Here is a 12,522-nt window from a genome sequence, read left to right as displayed (position 1 = left end):
ACAGGAAATGGGGAGAGAGATGGGGGAGTGACATGCAGTAAGGGAGTCGAACCCGCGGCACAATGCCAGACTGGATTACCAGCCAAGGTGCCTGGACCGCTGAGCCACGGCACAGGCCGGTAAACCAGTTTTTGACTGTGAGTGTGAACATGTTCTGTATCCTGTGCGTTTGACGGTTTATGTTTGTTTATTTTGTATGTGGAACAACAAAAGTATAGGACTTTGGTCAGATAATAAATATAATTTAATATGAACTCTGCAACCAGTAGACCTATCGTGACTTGTTTACATCAGGGTCCTCCATTTTCAATTCATCAGAACATTGAAAGACTTATATTCTATATCTAAACAAGGACATCATCATTATATACTGTTAAATAAAGTTTAAAAAAAAGGGAAAAACATGCACAGTGTGGAAGAAAACAGACTTCACAGGGGCCAGTTGCAGGGGTGGAAATCCCGTAAGAGGGCACTTTTGGACAAAAATTGCAGATCTACAAGCTCTCAACACGTCGCGTTGCTATGCGTTGAGAACTTGTATATTAGCTATTTTCGAGGCTCAACCCTGCACTCTTTAGCTGCAGGTGGTTAAGATGCAGGTATAACGACATGGATTTAGAAACAAATTAGTTAAACGCAAAATGCTGCGCTCAAGTTCAGGAGACTTTGGAAATAAAGCAATTATTTATTAATTATTTATAATTATTCAGTAATTACGGGTCTTATGATCAAAATGAGAACATTAGAATGGTTTCTGTAAAACAGAAAATGTTGCCACGGACAAGACCAAGTCTTTGCCACGCACGCCAGAAACGTGCACACATAGATGTCAAAGGGGGTTTCAGCCCTTTAACCCGTCTGTAAAACAACTGCCCTCTTGCAGATCTACAAGCTCTCAACATGTTGCGTTGCTACGCGTTGAGAACTTGTATATCAGCTATTTCCGAGGCTCAACCCTGCACTCTTTTAACCTGACCCTGCCAGATCCAAGAAGCTTGCTACACAAATTTGTTTCACAGCTTATTGGGATCTGGGATCTCGGAAGCAAATTTGATGACGGGGCTGTTCCTTTTTTTCAAGATACTTGGTAGATGATTGGATGGGACCGTCTGTCTATCACCGTGTGGGCGTGCAAACACAACCAATCATATTGACGTGTCTATATAGCTTCACATCCGGTTTCGCACATATCCCGCCCTTAGCTCACGCTGATTGGTTCGAACCACGGAGTGGTTCGGTGTTAGCTCAATCCCCTGAGAGATCCCAGATGGTTGCTGTGTTGGGGAACATGTTTACCCAATACCGCCCCCATCTGGCAGAGTCAGGTTAGCACTCTTTAGACAATTTACAATTTAGGCATTTAGCAGACGCTCTTAATCCAGAGCGACTTACATTAAGCAAGAACAAAAAGCATGGGAATACATCACAAAAAAGCATTTATCATAAAACATGCGTAAGCTAAGAAAGTTACAGTGGAATATCTATATTATGAGACTATACATATAAACTATATATATATATATATATATATATACTACTATGCTATACATATGTACTATGGCTATGACTATATACAATGCAATTATAGTGCTGTCTACATAACATGCTATAAGTCTGTATCAGATGCTATCTAAGTCTACAGAAATGCTATCTAAGGGGGTAGGGTAAGTGCTATGGGCCATGATGGAGTCTGAAAAGGTGGGTTTTCAGACTACGGCGGAAGATTGGGAGTGATGCTGCAGTTCTGACTGCAATGGGAAGTGCATTCCACAGTTTTGGAGCCAGAAGGGAGAAGAGTTTGGGACGTGTGGAGCGTTGTCCCGGCATTTTTAGTGAGGGTTCTTCCAGCTTCCCTGCGTTGGCTGATCTGAGTGCGCGGGAGGGTTTGTAGGGTTCAATCATAGGCCTACTTGCAAGATATGGGGGAGCCATACCTTTGGTTGCTTTGAATACCAGCATCAGAGTTTTGTATTCTGTGCGGGCAGCGACCGGGAGCCAGTGGAGGGAGCGGAGCAGGGGGGAAACATGTGAGAATTTTGGCTGGTTGAAGACCAAGCGAGCTGCGGCATTTTGGATCAGCTGGAGAGGCTTAAGTGCACATGCTGGTAGGCCAGTAAGGAGGGAGTTACAATAGTCGAGTTTTGACAAGACTGTTGTCTGGATTAGGAGCTGGGCTGATTCCTGGGTGAGGAATGTTATAGAGTGTGAACCTACAGGATCGAGTGACAGCTGTGATGTGAGCTTTGAACGAGAGCTGACTGTCCAGGACAACAGCTACTGGAGATAAGATGCAGGTATAACGACATGGATTTCGAAACAAATTAGTTCAACGCAAAATGCTGCGCTCAAGTTCAGGAGACTTTGGAAATAAAGCAATTCTTTATTAAAGCAATTCTCCTGAATGCTGCCTTAATTCCCGGGCATGGCATGGAAAGGAGAGGAGTGGCATTTTGCATTTCTTTCACCATGTATTAAATGCTGCATTCGTGATCTGGAGAGGGCAGTTGTTTTACAGACGGGTTAAAGGGCTGAAGCCCCCTTTGACGTCTAGTGAGCACGTTTCTGGCATGCGTGGCAAAGACTTGGTCTTGTCCGTGGCAACATTTTCTGTTTTACAGAAACCATTATAATGTTCTCATTTTGATCATAAGACCCGTAATTACTGAATGTCTAGTCTCCCGGGTTTAATTCACAATATGTTAATACATTTTTTTACGGGTTAATGCCACATGTTTGAGCTTTTAGATCTGCTATTTAAAAAAAAAAAAAATACTGACGTTTTTTTATGTGGTAGGTTATATAACACAAATGTTAGCGTGAAATGTTTTCAGATGAGGATAGACAAATAAATATTAGTTTGGGGGTCCTTGACTTGAAAAGGAAACAGTGGTTTAAACAACATTAGGAAACAAAAACCCCAAAACCCAACCCACAACTACCAATATTTACAAGAAACTTCACAGAAAAAACAGCCCAGAGTCGCTTATAATAAGCGGACATGGCAACACCGTCCCTGGATGTTGCCAGGTTTTGCGAGAGAAACAAGCTTAATTGATTGAAAATGCTATTCACAGTTTGTAGAATGGGTACAGTTCAACGCGCACACACACACACACACACACACACACACACACACACGCAGTCACGCACGCACACACGGACAAGACCAAGTCGAAGTTATGTTCCTATAGGGCGTCTACTGTATCTTCTGAGTAAAGACGCTGCCATTTCAGCCAATAGCAGTCGTTTCCCGTTTCATTTCAGCCAATAGCAGTCGTTTCCGGTTTCATTTCAGCCAATAGCAGTCGTTTCCATTGTTTCCGTTTCATTTCAGGGCCGGAAGTTCAAAGGCGACAGATTTCAATTCACCGGAAAAGTGGCTTCAAACCGGTCCGCACTGTTACGACGAAAAGAGACGGGTGGCTGGCCTCTCCCTTCCGAGACTCGGAGTAGAGTCGCTGCTTCTTCACTTGGAGAGGAGCCAGCTTGGGTGGTTCAGGCATCATATGGATGCTTCCCGGGCGTCTCCCTATAGGGAGGACCTCGCTGAATGTCCCACTAGATGGATTATATCTCTACTGGGAGGAGACCTCCGGTGGCAGACCAAGGACCAGATGGATTATATCTCCACTGGGAGGAGACCCCCGGTGGCAGACCGAGGACCAGATGGATTATATCTCCACTGGGAGGAGACCCCGGGGCAGACCGAGGACCAGATGGATTATATCTCCACTGGGAGGAGACCCCGTGGTAGACTGAGGACCAGATGGATTATATCTCCACTGGGAGGAGACCCACGGTGGCAGACCAAGGACCTGATGGTGGGGATTACATAACCACACCGGCCTGGGAGTCCCCCAGGAGGAAGTGGCTATAGTGTTGCTCTGGAGAGGGAAGGCTGGAAATCTCTGCTGGAACTGTTGCCCCTGCCACCCCGGATAAGCGGTTGAAGATGGACGGACGGACGGACGGACGGCAGTCAGTCACACGTCGACATGCTGCAGAGCTTCCAGACCCACACACACCAGGCTTCCCAGTACAGCTCCCACTGCTTCACAAACCAGGCAGCCCAGGCATGACCCGCAGCACTTGTCCTCTCCTAAAGAAAGAATGAAAACCATACATATACCATAGTCAATCGTCAGGTCAGTTCAAAGGGAGAGAATGTGATTGCCCCATTGCCCCACCTCATTACCCCCCCCATGACTGTACCCTGTACTGTTTGCATTCTATTGTCTAATAAAATTATCAATCAATAAATTGTCAATCAAATCATATGAGTACAAAGTGATTTCTAATGTAAGAACTCAAGTCAAATCTATCGGCATAACCACTCAGCAGCCAACAGATGTTTGTGGCTTTTGCCTTTATTTTATATTTGACAGGAAATGTGGAGGGAGATGGGGGACCGCCAGGATCGGGAGTCGAGCCTGCGTCACACTGCCAGACTGGACTACCAGCCAAGGTGCCTGGAACACTGAGCTGCAGCCCAGGCCCACGCCGCTGTATCCTAAAATATGTACAGTATACATATTGTGATTTTTTTACCCCATTGACCGCCAACTAGTGGTGACTCAGAGCGCCGCACATAAATTATAACTCAATGGGCGAGGCTCTGAGTCAGGAAGTAAAAATCACCTATTGGCTGCCGCAAATGTCATGTAATCCACCCAAAACGTACTTTTTGTAAGCAAGGATCATATCGTTTTGAGAAATGAGGCACAAATCTTGTTTTGACCCAAAAAGAAGGATCCGAGATATTAGCGTTAAAAAAGCTGCATCCGCATAGACGGCACAAGCCAACGTAATATTTTTTGTTTGTTTTTTACCTGATCGGTACCGGAGGGTTATGAGCGCATACAGGACACAGTTGATCACCGTAATCAATTGATAATAAAATAGTCGTCCAAAGGCGATTTCGGCGCCCAGGGCCTTTGGAAAATAGTCGTCCAAAGGCGATTTTCGGCGATACATTTGTTAACCACCACTGCAGTCAAAGTACTTTGAAGTTGAAGTATAACGTTGAATTAGGTCTGAGCTGATTTCTCCATTGAACTCAAGTCGCTGCTTCTTCGCCTGGAAAGGAGCCAGCTTAGATGGTTTGGGCATCTGGTTAGGATGCCTCTCTCGGGCGTCTCCCTAGGGAGGTCCTCGAGGCACGTCCCACTGGGAGGAGACCCCGGGGCAGACCAAGGCGCAGTTGGAGGAAACGCATCAACTCACTGGACTTGGAACGTCTCGGGATCCCCCAGGAGGAAGTCACTAATGTTGCTGGGGAAGGGGGAAGTCTGGAGCTCTCTGTGGAGCTGTTGCCCCCGCAACCCGACTACGGTTAAGCGGTTGAAGATGGATGGATGGATTATTGGTGCTCCATTAAGTATGCGCGCCGCTCATGTGTTAAAGATTGAGTGCCGTGATTTTGTTCCCCCCTAAAAGATGATCATCAGGTACTATGATTAAACTTGTTTTTATGTGGCCACACTAGTACAGGCATTATATGGGAAAAAAGGGGTCAACCTCCAACTAATTGCAACAAAAACAAACTCAGCTGATTTTGTATCTTACATATGTCCTGAATAACATACAAAAAGTCCCCTGAAATTGTCTGAGGGGAAAGTGTTGAAAATGACCTATACAGTATGGCCACCATAGACATCCAATATAAGGCAAATAATTTCAAAATGTCCTTTTGCTTTAAGTAGCATGTGACATGTCAAACTAGGGTGTTTTCACGATGCTGAGTCCATTCCAAGCATTAGTTTTGCATAAAAACACTCCTTGGGCTAATAACGGTCATAGCCGTCATCACAAATGTGATGAGGTCAGCACATTTGGGCAAGTGGCTATGGCCGGTATTAGCCCAAGGACTGTTTTTATGCAAAACTAATGCTTGGAATGGACTCAGCATCGTGAAAACACCCTAGTTTGACATGTCACATGCTACTTAAAGCAAAAGGAAATCTTGAAATTATTTGCCTTATATTGGATGTCTATGGTGGCCATACTGTACAGGTCATTTTCAACCCTTTCCCCTCAGACAATTTCAGGGGACTTTTTGTATGTTATTCAGGACATATGTAAGATACAAAATCAGCTGAGTTTGTTTTTGTTGCAATTAGTTTGAGGTCAAATTACATTATTACTGGACTACACCCACCAGGTCATAAAGTATGCCTGGTGGGTGGTGATGGATGGTGATCCATCCTGAAGCCACACCCACAGCTGTTGTATGATAAAAGAGGGAGAGGTTATGGGAGGGGAGGATTGTGATGGCACTCCTGTATATCACTTTCATTTTGATTGGGCCTTTTGACCTGGGCCTTAATTGGGCTTTTTGGGAACCCAAAAATACACAGGAAATATATTATTTGAACTATACCCGGGGGTATAATGTTAACTCATAGACACATACAAAACACAAAACACCTGTGGGTCTAGAGTAATGTTAACTCAATAGACATAATACAAAACACCTGTGTTAACTCCATAGACACATACAAAACACCTGGGGGTCTATTAGAGTAATGTTAACTCCATAGACCCATACAAAACACCTGGGGGTTTGTTAGAGTAATGTTAACTCCATAGACACATACAAAACACCTGGGGGTCTATTAGAGTAATGTTAACTCCATAGACACATACAAAACACCTGGGGGTCTATTAGAGTAATGTTAACTCCATAGACACATACAAAACACCTGGGGGTCTATTAGAGTAATGTTAACTCCATAGACACATACAAAACACCTGGGGGTCTATTAGAGTAATGTTAACTCCATAGACCCATACAAAACACCTGGGGGTTTGTTAGAGTAATGTTAACTCCATAGACACATACAAAACACCTGGGGGTCTATTAGAGTAATGTTAATTCCATAGACACATACAAAACACCTGGGGGTATTTTAGAGTAATGTTAACGCCATAGACACATACAAAACACCTGGGGGTCTATTTGAGTAATGTTAACGCCATAGAGCCATACATAAACACAAAAAGTACAAACTGATTTACGTAAGGCTATAGAGATACAAAGAATGTTCCTGTCGGTTATCATCAGCCAATCTCTGCAGTTCACCGGTTATGGAACGTACACCCACGCACGCATGTGCACACACACACGCACACACACACACACACACACACACACACACACACACGCACACACACACAGGTCCTAATTCTTGACTCTATAGCTTACCGGCGTCGGGGCTGGCACAGCGACAACAGTCACAGGAACAACAGGCACCCATCTCAAGTTGAAGCGGCGGTCGAGGCGCAGTGGTCACTGTTATGGCCAATGAATGTGGAAATGTTTTGTCTACGGCACCGTCCACGACTTCGCGAACACGCCCCCCCCTAATTAACATATCAGTAGCATAACAGATAAGACACGCCCCCTCATTAACATATCTTATCAGTAGCATACCAGATGAAGAAGACAAGAACATGTCTCGTGTGGCGCCACTGAGTCATGAGGCCCCATACATGTTCTGTGTCTCGTCTGTGTTTGAAGGCCACCACAATGTTTTGTTCCAATGGCAGTCCCATGGTTTGACCAAACATTTGTGTTTGATGGGCAGAACACAGCCATCAAAAACACATGTTTGGTCAAACCACGTGACTCCCATTGGAAAAGCATTGTGGCAGCCATTAATTGCATTAAACACAGACGAGACACATTTTGCGCACACGCGCTAAACCTCCCCCCACCCCCCCACCCCCCCAAAAAAGGGAAAGAATTAAGAAATACTGGCTTACCTAGAGTAAAATTACCAGTAAGACACCTGAGGGCGAGGTTGCGTGCACGCATCCGCATCGTCGACGGCAGACTGCTGGGCTTATTGATAATGGATACTCAATAAGCTTGTTATCGGATTTGTTCGGGTAATGGTTATCGAGCTCCATCACTATCCACTTCTATATTCCTCTACCCCCACTCAGAGTGGATGGACTTGACTTGAGCTCGGAACTGATGTGAACACTTGTACTCTCTGCACTTTATATGTATTGTCTCCATCAGGCCGAAGGCATGGGGAGAGAGTATGTTTTGCACTCCGTCCGTGAGTCTGTGTGTGTGTGTGTGTGTGTGTGTGTGTGTGTGTGTGTGATATTACTCCTCCAGATTCTGTCCAAAAATCACGCAAATCGTTACACACTATCTCTATAGTCATGTGTTCAAGACGGATCTGTCTGATATTTCTGATTCCATCCTAATTGGCTAACATTAGCCTGAGCTAACGTGTTAGGTTTCTGGTCTAGAGGGGCGGGTCGCGGCTCAGATTTGCGCACGCCCTGATTGGATCTCATCGATCTGTCCGTCACCCCCGGCCCCTCCTCTCCCCCCTAGTGCAGCGCTACGTCACATCATTTGGAGTGACGCCCACCCGGAAGGGTTGACTCCCACTTTTAGACCAGAGCGGCCAATGCGTTCCTCCAGGCTTTCAATTTTTTCACCAACAAAAATGAAAGCCTGGTACCGAGGCTAGGCTAACATTGGCTTTCAAAGTTTGCAGGATTGGCCCGTTTTAAACAAAAAGCCTCAAATCATGAACGCAGCATGCAATTTACGTGAAATCTTTCAATGACTTTCCTGCTGAGGAATATATCCCACCCTTTTCACATTGGCCTGTTATAGCGCCACCAACAGGTGGATTTTTGCAAAACACATTTTTGGAACAAAATCATCCAATTGCCATCCAAGGCGTAAGAAGAAATGTCATCCTTTTCACTTTGGCCTATTATAGCGCCACCAGGAGGCCACAACCTGACCTGCCCTGGCGGAGACCTGTGCCCTATGTTTCTATATCAGTGGTGCTCGACCTTTTTCATGTGAAGGACCCCCAGAATGATCTGTATTTGTCCACGGACCCCCATCTGAAAATATGTTGTTCCACTTCCATGCAGGGACACCCCCGGAAAGCAAAGATGAAGTTAAAAAAACGTTGAACATTATCGGGTCACATCACTTGAGGTCAAGGAGGAAGATCGAGTTCTACCTGTTCCACCACCCGCCTCTCCACAACGATGCCGGTATCTGTAAACAAAGAAAGGTGATTCGAAAACAGCGTGTGCGTGCGTGCCTGAGTGTGTGCGCTGCATGTTTGTGTGGCGAGTGTGCGCGCGTGATGACTGATTACAGACAATGATTAAAATGGATTTTACTGGAACGCACATCATGTACATGATGTCTCACAACCAGCGGTGTAAAGTAACTAAGGACATTAACTGTTTAGACCTGAGACCGGATTCTACAAAATGTCTTCTAAAACCTGTTGTTTCTGTGTCCGACAGTGGTGCTCAAACTATTTCATGTCAATGAGCACCAGAATTATCTGTATTTGTCCGCCGACCCCCATCTGAAAACAATGTCGTTTTAAATACCTATTTCTACGTTTTTAATGAACAATTTCTAAACAGTATTCAGAAAACGAACCGTATTCTATGTTTTAATTTACCATTTATATATTTGACAAACAGTTTTCAGAACACCAAACCGTATTATGAATACTGTTTGTCAAATACGAAATTAGAATTCAAATGGCCGTAAAATACACGGACCCTTCCGCTATGCTATGCAAGGAATCTCGGGAAAGCATGCCTCCATGTTTTCCTTCAAGAGAGACACATGCCCCAGAGACGCGTCTACCTTTTCGAGAGGCGCTAGCACCTCCTTTATTCAGCTATTATAGTGTAGATGTTTGTCTTTATACAAACATTAAATTCCTATTGACAATGAATGGAGAATTTACGCCAGGTGTCTCAGCAAATCGACATTTCACACGTGTGTGATTATGTTTGAGCTTTTTGACCCCACAAAATGTCCGCAAAACACAAACATCAAATGCCATCTTATACTTTCTCTAATAACCACCTAAAACATGAACCTTGGTTGAAAAAAACGAAAGTTGTCATGTTCTGAACTACCCACAGCCCCTCCTGTATGACACACAGACCGAGTAGGAAAATAATTTGTGGCATTTTATTTTTGAGTGGTGCAACCACTCAAAAACAGCTATGTGTGTCCCTGGATCTGTCCCTGGGTCCCTGGGTCTGTCCGAGCACGACCACCAAGTGTCACTGTTGCACAGCCTAACACACAGACACAGACACAAACAGGCCAGGAAGGAGGGCTTGTACAGTACAGTACAGTACAGTACAGTACATGCTTTTTTTGAAAACACCATTGACAATGAAGGGAAAATGTATGTCATAATGTGCCTCATTACATCAATTAATGTTTGTGTTGGCACCGTTTGTTTACAGCACCATTACATCACCTAATCAACATGAGGAAGACTTTAATATATTAGCGCCCCTCACACGGGTGTGATTTATTTTTTTATTTTTTATCATCAATGAACATTATAGTCATTAGTGTGGGCGAATTATATGAAGTTAAGTTGAAAAGTGGTGAAGTGGTCCTTTAACATTTTCTGGCGTTCGCCCCATCATCATCATCATCACAGGGAGCGCGCAAAGGGCATGGATGCGCGCTCCCGTTTTTTTTTTGTCTCCTCCCCCCCTCCCCCCTCCTCCAGGGCTGCTGCCGCTGCATGCCATGGTGGATGGATGTGTGTGTGTTCATGTTGGGAGGAATAATGAGGCTCATATGTAGGCTACACACACACACACGCGCGCGCGCGACGAGAAAGAGAAGATCCATTTTCAGCTCAAGATGAAGATTCGAGACATTAAACAATAAAACCGTGAAAACCCTTAAGACCGAGAAGGAGGAGGAGGAGGAGCCTGACTGGGATCTCTCCACCAAAACAGCTGCGTTAAGGAATAAGGAGAGAGAGAGGAGAAGGAAGAAAAAACGCGAATTGTTCCCGTTGGAATACATTCAGACAGCTCCATAACGGTAAGGAAAGCCCCTGATGGTTGTTGTGTCGTGTGTGTGTGTGTGTGTGTGTGTGTGTGTGTGTGTGTGTGTGTGACTGTGTGTGTTTCTGGTCTGTGCTAATCTAATGCATGCACAGTAACAAGCTATAGGGCGCTGTTACTGTTATAGGCCGGTCTGTCTGTCTGACTGTAACGGTGACTGTTGACCGTTACGTTTCACAGTATCTCTCTCTCTCTCTCTCTTGCTCTCTCTCTCTCTCTCTCTCCACTTCAGTGAAGGAATGACAGCACACTGTGTTAATTGGTGACAGACGGCCACGCTTTGACGAAAAGTAATCGTTATCATTTACTGAAGTGCGCCCCCTACCTACCTCTGGCCACTGTGAAATACACCACAGGCCAGATCTGTAGGGGGCGCACTTGAGCAGATGCAAGATTCTTCCACCCCGGAGGACATTTTTCTACTCATTCTGCTCAACTAGAGCGGTGCCAGTTGGGCACTGTATGGCCTACTTGGAACGATGCAAGTTGGAAATGCATGCCCCACCCAGATATTATGTCTGTGTCCCTTTTAATGCCTGTATATGGAGTTCTTCGTCAGGCATGCCCAAATATTGGAGTCTATGCAGACGTCAGAATGATGTCAGAACAGGCTAATGCTCCATATATGGACACATGTGCAGAGCCCTTTCTGGGGCGGTTCTGGACAACTGTGGGTCTGACCGACTCGACACCGGGCACTGCACCCCCTGTGGTGGTGTGGAACATGTGTGTCGAATTTGACCACGCCCACCACGTAGAGTAGTCTATGAACCACAGACATAGAAAGATAGACTCCTCCTTCGGCTCTGGGCCGTCTGTATCTCCACAGACACTGAAAGGTAGACTCCTCCTTCGGCTCTGGGGCGTCTGTATCTCCATAGACATAGAAAGGTAGACGCCTCCTTCGGCTCTGGGGCGTCTGTATCTCCATAGACATAGAAAGGTAGACGCCTCCTTCGGCTCTGGGGCGTCTGTATCTCCATAGACATAGAAAGGTAGACGCCTCCTTCGGCTCTGGGGCGTCTGTATCTCCATAGACATAGAAAGGTAGACGCCTCCTTCGGCTCTGGGGCGTCTGTATCTCCATAGACATAGAAAGGTAGACGCCTCCTTCGGCTCTGGGGCGTCTGTAGCTCCACAGACATAGAAAGGTAGACGCCTCCTTCGGCTCTGGGGCGTCTGTAGCTCCACAGACATAGAAAGGTAGACGCCTCCTTCGGCTCTGGGGCGTCTGTATCTCCATAGACATAGAAAGGTAGACGCCTCCTTCGGCTCTGGGGCGTCTGTAGCTCCACAGACACTGAAAGGTAGACGCCTCCTTCGGCTCTGGGGCGTCTGTATCTCCATAGACATAGAAAGGTAGACGCCTCCTTCGGCTCTGGGGCATCTGTATCTCCATAGACATAGAAAGATGGACTCCTCCTTCGGCTCTGGGGCGTCTGTATCTCCACAGACATAGAAAGGTAGACGCCTCCTTCGGCTCTGGGGTGTCTGTAGCTCCACAGACACTGAAAGGTAGACGCCTCCTTCGGCTCTGGGGCGTCTGTAGCTCCACAGACATAGAAAGGTAGATGCCTTCTTCGGCTCTGGGGCGTCTGTATCTCCACAGACATAGAAAAATAGCCTCCTCCT

At 45.7% G+C, this 12,522-nt stretch overlaps 1 protein-coding gene across 1 annotated transcript in view; it reads left to right on the top strand.

Moving 5' to 3' along the window:
- Positions 1–10,568: 10,568 nt before the first annotated feature.
- Positions 10,569–12,522, top strand: part of LOC310867126 (ras-associated and pleckstrin homology domains-containing protein 1-like) — a 34,365-nt gene continuing 32,411 nt past the window's right edge. Inside the window, 1 exon segment of the mRNA XM_083776946.1 lies at positions 10,569–10,867. The gene's annotated coding sequence lies outside the window, so the exon portion shown is untranslated.

The sequence above is a fragment of the Protomyctophum parallelum genome, assembly GCF_964188405.1.
Source record: "Protomyctophum parallelum genome assembly, chromosome: 11".
Classification (NCBI taxonomy): Eukaryota; Metazoa; Chordata; class Actinopteri; order Myctophiformes; family Myctophidae; genus Protomyctophum; species Protomyctophum parallelum.
The sequence above is the reverse complement of the archived record's forward strand: the minus strand, read 5'-3'. Positions and strand labels throughout refer to the sequence as shown.